Source organism: Cryptomeria japonica, chromosome 3 (assembly GCF_030272615.1).
Source record: "Cryptomeria japonica chromosome 3, Sugi_1.0, whole genome shotgun sequence".
In the NCBI taxonomy this organism is placed as follows: Eukaryota; Viridiplantae; Streptophyta; class Pinopsida; order Cupressales; family Cupressaceae; genus Cryptomeria; species Cryptomeria japonica.
Window position 1 is genome coordinate 28617439 of NC_081407.1, and position 10422 is coordinate 28627860.

Below are 10422 nucleotides of genomic sequence, written 5' to 3' on the forward strand. Positions count from 1 at the left end.
GTTGACAAAAATGAAGACTGGTAGATCAAAGTGTTCCGATCAAAAGTTAACTACCGCTTGGGTCCTTCGTATCACTTGTGATCCTCAAACCGCTTGTGATCCTCGAACCACTTGGGGTCTCCATACCGCTTGAGTTCTTCAGTCAATCTGTGACCAGTAAGCATCTTTTGCAAAATACCAATAGTCTAAAGACTATACATTACACAATACACAATACCGGTTGGAACAATTATCGATTGAGTCATAACTCATACATTAATAAAGTGTGTGTCCATCATCAAGAAAGTGTGTGTCCATCAATGACAATCAAATCATCATCAAAATGCCAACACTACTCATAGATGGAAGTGTAATGTGGACATTGCAGCGATGATTATGGCATGGGGTCTTTAATTGGGGATTGCTGAAGATGACATTTGTTGGGTTATGAATTCCCTTTTTGAGTAGGAATTAATTATTGGAATGGACTCTATCCTTGAATGGGTGCACCCGAGATACGGGTTTGATTATGGTGAATGCTTTGAGAGTTAGATTGCGGTGGAGGAGCTTGGTTTTGTTCCCTTTGTGCTGGGGCCCAACCTGGTAAATCAAAGACTCTACTTGAGTCACATTCGAACAGAATGGAATTCGTTGATGGAGGCAATAAGGAAGCATCACCTTACGTGCGAAAACCAGAGGCCCTAGTTCCTGAGTTTCATTCCTAGGAGGCAACGTAGTGCTAGACATCGACTGGATCGGGTTTGAGTTCTTTGCTAGTGGTTTTTTGTTCATACTTGGTAGTCTGCTCGACAGTCAGTTAGATGTCAGTTTTTGGGTCTTTGCAGTTGCAGCTTATAGCCCCTTAAGGGGTGCTTTTTTAATCTGGTTGTTATGGGCACATGACAATGTTAGGAGTGTCTACTGATAGTGTGGGAGGAGCTTTTTTTGTTGTCTTAAGCTCTAAAGTTTAAAGGGGTATATAGTGTGCAGATATACTAAATGTTGTGAAACTTTTATGTAAATTGGTATGTTGTAGGTAGTCAGTGGTTCGTGGGCTATTCTAGGTACTAATTAGGCCCATTTTTGTAATGTTACTTCTTTACTTATACTTAATAAAAATCAATATTACCGACCAAAAAAAAAGAATAAGAGAAATCACAAAAACCCAACTAATTAACTAAATTCCATAATGACAATGAAATAGAAACAAAATCAACAAAACATAACATAATTAATTTAAAACCCCATTTTGTTGATTCGATTCATAGCTTACATTGCTCTTCTACTTCATGTGATATGATGACTCTCAATATTGCGCTGCTAACCTACAATGTGACACAAGAATTTAAAGTTCGTGATTTTTGAGAATGAGAAATGGATGCTCAATTTATAGATTTTGAGAGGAGATTGATTGAGAGGTGGAACTAAAGTGAGCTAAAAAGCTTATTGATAGTTAAACTGAATTGATTAAGAGATAAACTCATTTTCAATTGATGAGTTAATAGAATAGATTGATCATACAACTAAGACAGTTTGATTAGTTAACTGAGTTAATTGATGAGTTAACTAATTTGATTGGTCTATTAGAAAAAAAAATGATTTGGAGTTAGAAAAGGTGATTGACAGTTAGACTGAAAGTCGATGCCAGTTAGGATTTTGACATGTGTTGTAGGAATTTGATTTGAAATTCAAATTTCATTTTCATTTAGTTTGAATTTAGATTTTCGAAAATATGAAATGAAATGCACATTTTATTTGAAATTAATTGAAATCAGCATTTTAGGAATTTTGAATTTTTTAATTAGAAGAATGAATTAGTCATTTAAATAATTTAAAGAAATTATTTAATTATTAGAAATTGAATTTATATTTTTTAATTAAAGGTATCAATTCAAAATTAATTAAATAATTAATATTTAATTAATATAAATAAGAGGTTAAATGATTAAATGATGGAGATAAAAATTGAATAATTAGTAATGATGAAAATGTTAATTGGAAGAATCAAATTAACTTAATTAAACAAGTAATAAATTATTTAATCAATAAAGATGAATAATTAGCATGTCAATGATGAGACATTTTTAGGTGTCTACATTTTCCCCCCTTTGATACAATGTTGGAACAATGTGGTTTCAAAGAAAACAAAGGATTTTTCTTGCCCCAGTGCGCCTCGGTGATAGCAGGGTGTAATTATTCCCCCTCAGAAATTTGGTCAAAAAATTATGGAATTGAGACCAAATTAATTATATCATGCTCATGAGTTATAGTTTCTGATTTCATGAATTTTTGAGTCTGTTTGACTGAGCTACAAGTGCTTTGAAGTTCACAGGGTCCACGACCGTTGTGGAGGGAAAAACCCTAATTTTGGCTTATAAATAGAAAATCCAAGCCTCATTTGGCTCATTTGAATTCATAGTATTTAGAGCACTTTTTAAGCTTTATGTGAGCATTTTGAGTGTAATGGCAAGCATTGGAGCACGACAACACTTATCTGAGTGAGTCTGATCATACCATCGTTTAGTCAACACAAGAGGCATGGTAAGTATTTCCAAAATTTTGATCAATTTTTGCTTGTTTTTTAATTTTTTTCCAATTTTGTCAAAGCTCTGTATTTTATCCATTTCGCATACGTATGTAGATTTTTTCCCTTTCGTTCTAAATATTTCACATTTGTCATTTTCTTGTTGCATACGTTATGTGTAACACAAAAGTCATAATTGTTTCACATAAGACTGGCACATTTCACATACGTTTTGTAGTATTGCATTTGTAATTTATGTTTCACATGAGACTTAACTATTTCTCATTGCACTTAAGGATTTCGTTTGCATTATTCTACTGCAATTTTTCATTGTTTTAGCTCCAAATTAATGTTGAGATTTGTCATTTTGATTAACGCTTTGATTTGTTTGCCATGTAGGAGATTATCGATGTCCTAGATAGTTGGCAGAATAGGCCCATCGGTTTGTCATCGTCGACTCAATTCATTCATGAGGACATTGCTTTAATTCGCCATGTTGGTTTATATCATGTTTTGCATATCCACGAGGTTACGACCAACAAGGGTTTGATCACTGCATTAGTTGAGAGATGGCATTCAGAGACATAAAGTTTTCATTTGTCGATCAGGGAGGCTTTTGATACCTTGGAGGATGTATGGAGGATTCTCCACATTCCCATTCATAGAGAGAGAGTTGTATACAATCATCAGGTAGGGGCTGCAGTGCTCTGTGAGCTTTTTGAGTGCAGATCTCAAGACTTGGGCATGGTTGGAGACTATGAGATTAGTTGGGACCATCTCAGTGCAGATTATGATGATCTCACGATAGTATTATGCAATATCATAGCAGTACATTTCGTGTCAGAGAGATGATGCCATGGATTTCCTGTAGGATGGGGCTAAGTTTTAGTAGGTATGATTATGGACTGATGAGTTTATGCTTGGGGTCCTTGTGTTTTAGCCATATTATATTACTAGATGCACACAATGGTACACTTGAGGTATAGATCTATTAGCTGCGACATCACACTTCTACAGGTTTGGGTTTGGGAGAATATTATCATTTTTCATCCCATTGTTCATGTTCAGCTACAGGACAAGGAGCCTTACACATATAGATATACATGTGTGATCAGACATAGGGGTATAGGTAATACCCTATATTGGTGGCATGTTATTGACATGATACAACATTTTATTTGGAGGTTGTACCTACATTACCCCAGTTGGGCAAACGATGCACAACACCTTCCATTTTGTAGACAACAGAGATATCTTATTGGCAGGGCTATTCAAACTCAATGTATCATTGATATTCATCTCCCAAGCTAGGTTTTGAGACAATTTGGCAAGGTTTGGGGTGTGCCAGATGCTATTGCATATTTTGCTCGAACTGCTTGAGAGGTCTCAGTTTAGGGAGCGTGTAGAGAGGTGCATGTTTCTTTTGCAGAGTTTGATTCCTTGAGGCCAATGCAGTGGAGTTGGGATTCTAGAGTAGAAGATCCTGGTAGTACACCGTAGTATGATGCATGGTGGACTAGGCATCAACCTATTCCTTTGATTGATCCTACAGTGCCCATTATAACACAAATGGGCAGATGACCTAGATGGTGGAGGGGAGGGGATAGAGATGGAGATGGTGATGGAGGAGGTGCACTGGCAACCATTGTTGCAACATGCATGGGAGAGGAGGGTGGGGAGGATATAGAGGTAGACATCGATAGAGACACCGAGTCATCAGGTGATGACAATGATTCCTCATCAGAATCATCGAGCGTTGAAGGAAGTGGGAGAGCACAAATGATATTGATATGCCTGAGTTGGAGGATGCGCCTGGATATTGATCAAGATGAGGATACACAGGTTATGAGAGTGCAGATCCAGAGTTTACAAGATTCTTTGGCCACAAAGCGGCATCACAGGAGTGATGATCAAGCTCTATATTATTGAGAGTAGGAGACTTGGATACAGGAGCGAGATACATTGATGGCCGAGCATGATAGTTTTCGAGTAGCTCCAGACTTAGCCATAGTAGAGTAGGATCTCTTTCGCAATGAGCAAGATGATGTTGTTCATTGAGATCAGTTAGTTCGTGATGTTTATGATCAGTATATTTCTCCTGGTACTGACACACGGTTACATGATGATAGAATTTTCCATACCGCATAGGAGTCTATGTATTGGCACCATCATTACAAGATGGTCGTTCCTGAGGTATAGAGAGTACCTAGTTATCACGCTTACCAGTCTTGGAGCAGGTCTAGCTAGTCTACAACTCAAGATACAAGCAATGGGGGTGTGATGGGACCACCTCGTCCACCACTGGGTCATCCTAGGGTAGGATTGAGCAGACAAGTGCCTAGACAAGCTCCTGGTAGGGTATTGTTAGTTGACACATTTATTTAGACATGTTATTGAGCCTTTGGGCCTTTTATGATATTTGTATCCTGACAGATTATTTTTGAGATCTATATGAGATATGCAATTTGATGATGTTCTATATGCATGTTTATGTACTTTTTTATATGATTACATGATGCATATGATTATGATGATGATGATGCGGTTTACTCTATGATGTTCTATATGTTTTTCATGATGCCTCTTATAATGATGTGATGCTATCTTTCTTATGCACTTTCTAAATAGAGTATATGATATGATGATGATGCAATTATGATGATATATGAATGAAACCTAATGAATTAATGCGCTTATAATGGCATCTTTAAAAATGATCTAATGAGTAATTACCTTAATATGTGTTATTTATGAGACTAAATAAATGCCACGTAATGTAATTATGTGAATATGATTATGCAAATATGATAATGAATGTCGCCTAATGCAAATGTGATAATGAATACATCCTATATGATGCTTTAAAAAAAAAAATCAATGTGTTAGAACATCTTTTTACTACTTGCCCTAATGCCTTTAAAAGAATTATTAGTAAATTAAAGATAGAAATGGTTGATGGAAAATGATTTTAAGATAGATATAAGAAAGATTAGAATATGAATTAAATTTTGGAAATAATAGAGCCACAAACTCGTGTTCCTTTATTTTTAGCACAACACATTCATCATTGAGCCTTATTATGTTTCAATGGAGCTTGGTACACCAAGGTATAAGAAACCAAGGTGTAAATGATATCCCATTGCAGAAACAAACACATGACAGACAAGGAGTGAACCTCTCCATTCTGGGTGTAGCACTAAGTGTCGAGGTATGTGAGATAGTCACAAGCATAGTTATCCTTGACTTTATTTTTGCATAAGATACTTGTCGAATGAACGTACCAACATATACACCCAAAGTACCATTGCCCCATAATTTCATTAGTTCACACCACAAACAACAAATAAAGAAAAAGATCATGGACCATCCTAGCTCTTATAGTCACTTGTGGACATCCTTGAGTAGCATAGGAACATGACATGTCACCAATTGATAAAAGATAAAGACTAACTAAGACCAAAAATCCATCAACCATTCTGATATGTGCCTTTGCTTTGATTGTTCGATGTGATGGTTGATGTCTGATCTCACAGATTGAATACCTCATTTAAGACCGATCTATCTGATTTCAAGTGTAACCTTCCCTATTTAAGACAAGATGATGATTTATTGATTGATATGGCCAATTGATACGAATGGTAAGATAGTTTGATAGATTTGGTAACAGATTTTGATAAGATAGTTTTATCCTTTGTTGACTTCATGCAAAGTGTTTACTAGATATCTAGTCAAGTGTTTGATCTCTACGAAACATTTTATTGCAAGATTTTGTTGCTGGTTTTCCGATTTTTAGTGCTTTTTTTAGGACATTATATAATTTTAAGGAGTTTTTTTAGGACTTATGTGAATGTTTTTGATGATTTTGTAGGACGATTTTCTAATTTTTACAGTTTTTGCTCTCTTTTGATGTTTTGGATTTTTTAGGACTTTATCTAATTTTTACTTTTTTCAAGACATTTTTCGCCTTTTTAGGGTTTTTTAGGACTTTATTTGATTTTTAGACTTTTTTCAAGACATTTTTTGCTTTTTAGGGTTTTTTTGAAGATTGTATTTGAATGTTTTTGGCTTTTTTTAGGACATTTTGCAATGTTTTGGATTTTTCAGGACTTTCCCCTAGTTTGCAAACTCAGGCGATGCAATTGATGAAATATGCCTATTTTTACATGATGATGAATGACACAACATTAATTCTTATATATTGCAAAGAAAAATGAAAAATGAAATGCAATCTTTTATTTGAACAAGGACACACTCATGTGACTTGGTCATTTTACTATACATTGATAAATTTAGGTTTGTAGAACATTTCAGAGATAAGGACCCATTCCATTCTCAGCACCCTTTAGACAACTCAACTTAGCACACCAAGTGATTACGATTTTTCAAATGGAGACACGAAAAAGTCCTCCATTTACTCTTGAGACTTTGGTCTGTAATTGCCTATGTGTGTACACTTGAATTTATTCTAACTCTTATGACCACTGGTGACCCTTAGAATATTATGTGACTAGCTACGTGAGTTATCCTAACTCCAAAATCATCCTGGATAGAGCCTCACTACCAGCAGATGTCTATAGCCCTGACAAGGTTATCACTATAATCTCTCGAATATTGCTCCATTGCCAATAGATGTCTATAGTCCTAATGGAGTTGTATGTTCCCTAGCCAAGCTTTTGATATTCAATGCATTGATTGATGTTTCTTTTCTTTTATTTTTTTTTTGATTTTTGGATATATTGTTAGGAATATTTTATCTTTTCCTTGCATTGGCTTGCAAGTAATGAAACTTACATGGGTATGACAATTACAATGGTGTTGAAGTAGGATTTTAGATTTTTCACTAGCCACCTTATCAACTAGGTATCTACAATGACTTAGAGCTACTTATTAATGTGTGAAAGATATAGAAATTGATAGATTTAGGTAACAAGAATAGCAGTGAGCTCTCTACTCAACCAAAGACAAATCCTAACCACAAGACAATGCTAAAGATGAGTGACTTTGACTTTCTGAAACTTCACAAGTGAGTATCTAAGAAATGAGATGTACCTTGACTTACTCAAATGGAAACAAGTGACCAATTCCCACAATCTCCTTTGTTTTAGTGATGTAGCTATATGAAAATGCCATGCAAGATAAATTGACTTAAAATGTAAATGTGATGCAAGACAAAATAGACTCGAAACAAACTATATCCAAATGAAATGCAAGGAAATTTAAACCATCTAGCCATTAGACATAGTACTTTTTGAGGTGCATGTTGTTGATAAGTTCAAAGAGTGAATCACACTCCATTGTTGTTGTAATGGTGGGAAAATGATGAGTGATAGATCAAGAGGAAAACTAACCCTTTCCCTCAAAGAGAGATGAGAGTTTCACTATTGATTATCCTTCAAGCACTTTTCACCATTACATTAGGAAGATAAGGGATAATTCACTAGATCCAATCTCCACACAAAGATGATAGATTGAATTCTGAATGAATCAAGAATGTTAGGATGACCCCTTCTTCCTTTGTTTGATTTGGAAATGAATTGATTAGGTTTATGTAGTGCAAAAGTGACAAAGAATCGATTATAACTTGAGATCAGAATATGGGATGAAGTTGTGCACTTGGATTTAGCAGTAAAATGTTGAGACGAAGTCGCCCTGCAAATTTGACGAAAATTTGTCAGGACCGTGGCGGGAATGTACACAGTCCTCCAAAAAATCCGCAAAAAGAAAATGTTTTTTCTGTCTTTGCAAATGAAGCCCGAATCCAAAAGTATAGCTGCGCACCTACAACCTACACACAGAAAAGAGAGGAAAATGTGTTGGGATTGGGGGTTTGCCTTTAGGTCAAACCCCTATTTTGGAATTAACCAAGTAATGAAAGAAAGTACTTGCAAGTAGATGTAAATGAAAGACTGAATTGTAAATCACCTCAAGAGAGGTTGTAGTAGCAATGTTGATAGAAATTCTTGTGTGGAATTGTATGTTGAAATCAATCTCCTCTTCAATGGTTGAATCGTTGACTTGAATGCAACACCTAGCCTTGAAGGGAGACTTGAGAATGCTTAATGCTGGAGAAGAATGCTTGATCGCTTGTGCAACTTGAATCTCTCCAACTTTGACCTATCCAACTTATCAAATTTTTCCTTTTTTTTTTTTGCAAATGTGAGGACAAATTCTCCTTAAATACATGTTGGTGGATTTGAATTTTGTCACAAGCCGACATCGGGGAGGTTTCCCACCCAAGGCACAACCCACAAGACAAGCCCTAGGAAAGGTCCTGCCCTAAAATAGGGCAAGGATAGCAGCGCCACCCCCCTGTCCTACCCCTTTCTCCAGGGAAGAATGTAGTTGAGGTGATGTAGAGGCCAAGGAAGAAGTTGTTTTCACAAGTCGAGTACTCTCTGGTCTCTGATCAGGCTAGAGGATTCGATTTCACATGCGTGATGACCCTAATGCAGTTGAAAATTGCTAGGGTCGCAATTTTACAACACTACATTTAGCCCCCAGTTTAGCGGGAGCATAAGCGTACACCAATACTGTCAGTAAAGTATAAGGAAACAAAGTTTAAAAGATTTCTACCACGTCAAGGAGGCAAGATGCGCCAAGCCCCCAGTGGACTTAGGATCTTACGATTTCAATTGACAAAGTAAAAGGGAAGATTGAGAAGGGGAGAGCCATGACTACAAGTAGCAAAGTTCCCTTCACTATGAGTTATGAAAGCAAGGATAAAAAGATTACAAAGAAAAGAAAAGTTCACTAAGTAATTCTAAGTATCACAAGAAGGAAAGTATGAGCAGAGTGTATGCCCCCACGTTAAAGCAATCGCGCGCACCTTATCGGGAGCGATTGCTTTAAGGTAGGATACACCCAAGAGAAAGAGAAAATAAAGGGAGCACGTTATCGCAAGGATTTAGCTCCCAATCGAGGTATAAACCCAAGGATAATAAACACGAAACATGAGGTAGTGTCACTTTCCTCAGGGTCGGTATGTTGTATGATAACTCATGTATATCATGTATGTATATGCATATAATAATCTTCATTCCCCAAAGGAGGACACTACCTTAGAAGAAAAGGGAAGAGAGGATGTCTTTTGAGTCAACATGAAAGAGACCAAGGAAAGATCTCAATGCTTTGCATCCTCCCCAGGTAGACATTAAGGGAACAATAGAAGAACAGGGACACACATAGAAAAATGGTCACAAAAGAGCATGAAAGGGGAGAGAGAGAGAGAGAGAGAGAGAGAGAGAGAGAGAGAGAGAGAGAGAGAGAAGATCTACAGTGCTAGTATCGCTAATCTAGCACAACATCTGCCTCTCGATCTTGCTGATCACTATTTCAAGAAGGCGAGCAACATGCCAGAGGAGTGATGTCGAGCACAACAGAGGGAGCTATCACAAGATCCAAACAAGGACTATGCTCATGTTGTAAGTCATTTTGTTCGATTCTAGGAGCTCGGATTAGGGTTTGTGAAAACTCATCCGATAAATGTTTGTCCATGTCAACATACTCATACTCACTATTAGAAGCATTAGGAGTTGTATTGCTATTATGAATAACATTTTCACCCATTTCTTCATCAAAGTTTAAAGCAAGTGGAGCAAGAACACGAATAGAAGTAAAACCATCACATGTTTTATGCAACTTATGATTTGGAGATGTTGGTTGAATATCTTGCTTAGGAGAAAAGGGAATCATGTCAACTGTCGGAGTCTGGGGAGATTGAGTATTTTGAGGGATAGCTTCACGAGCTCGAACACGACATCTTCGTCAGCGTTCTCTCGCACAATGATTCCGTCGAGTCTTAGTGGAAGGTTGAGAAGGAGGAGGAACATTTGAACAAGTAGGAATGCTTCTCTCCTTTATGGTGGAAGGTTTAGGTTGAGGTATTTTTGGTTGAACAATAGGAGGAGCAAACCTCTTTT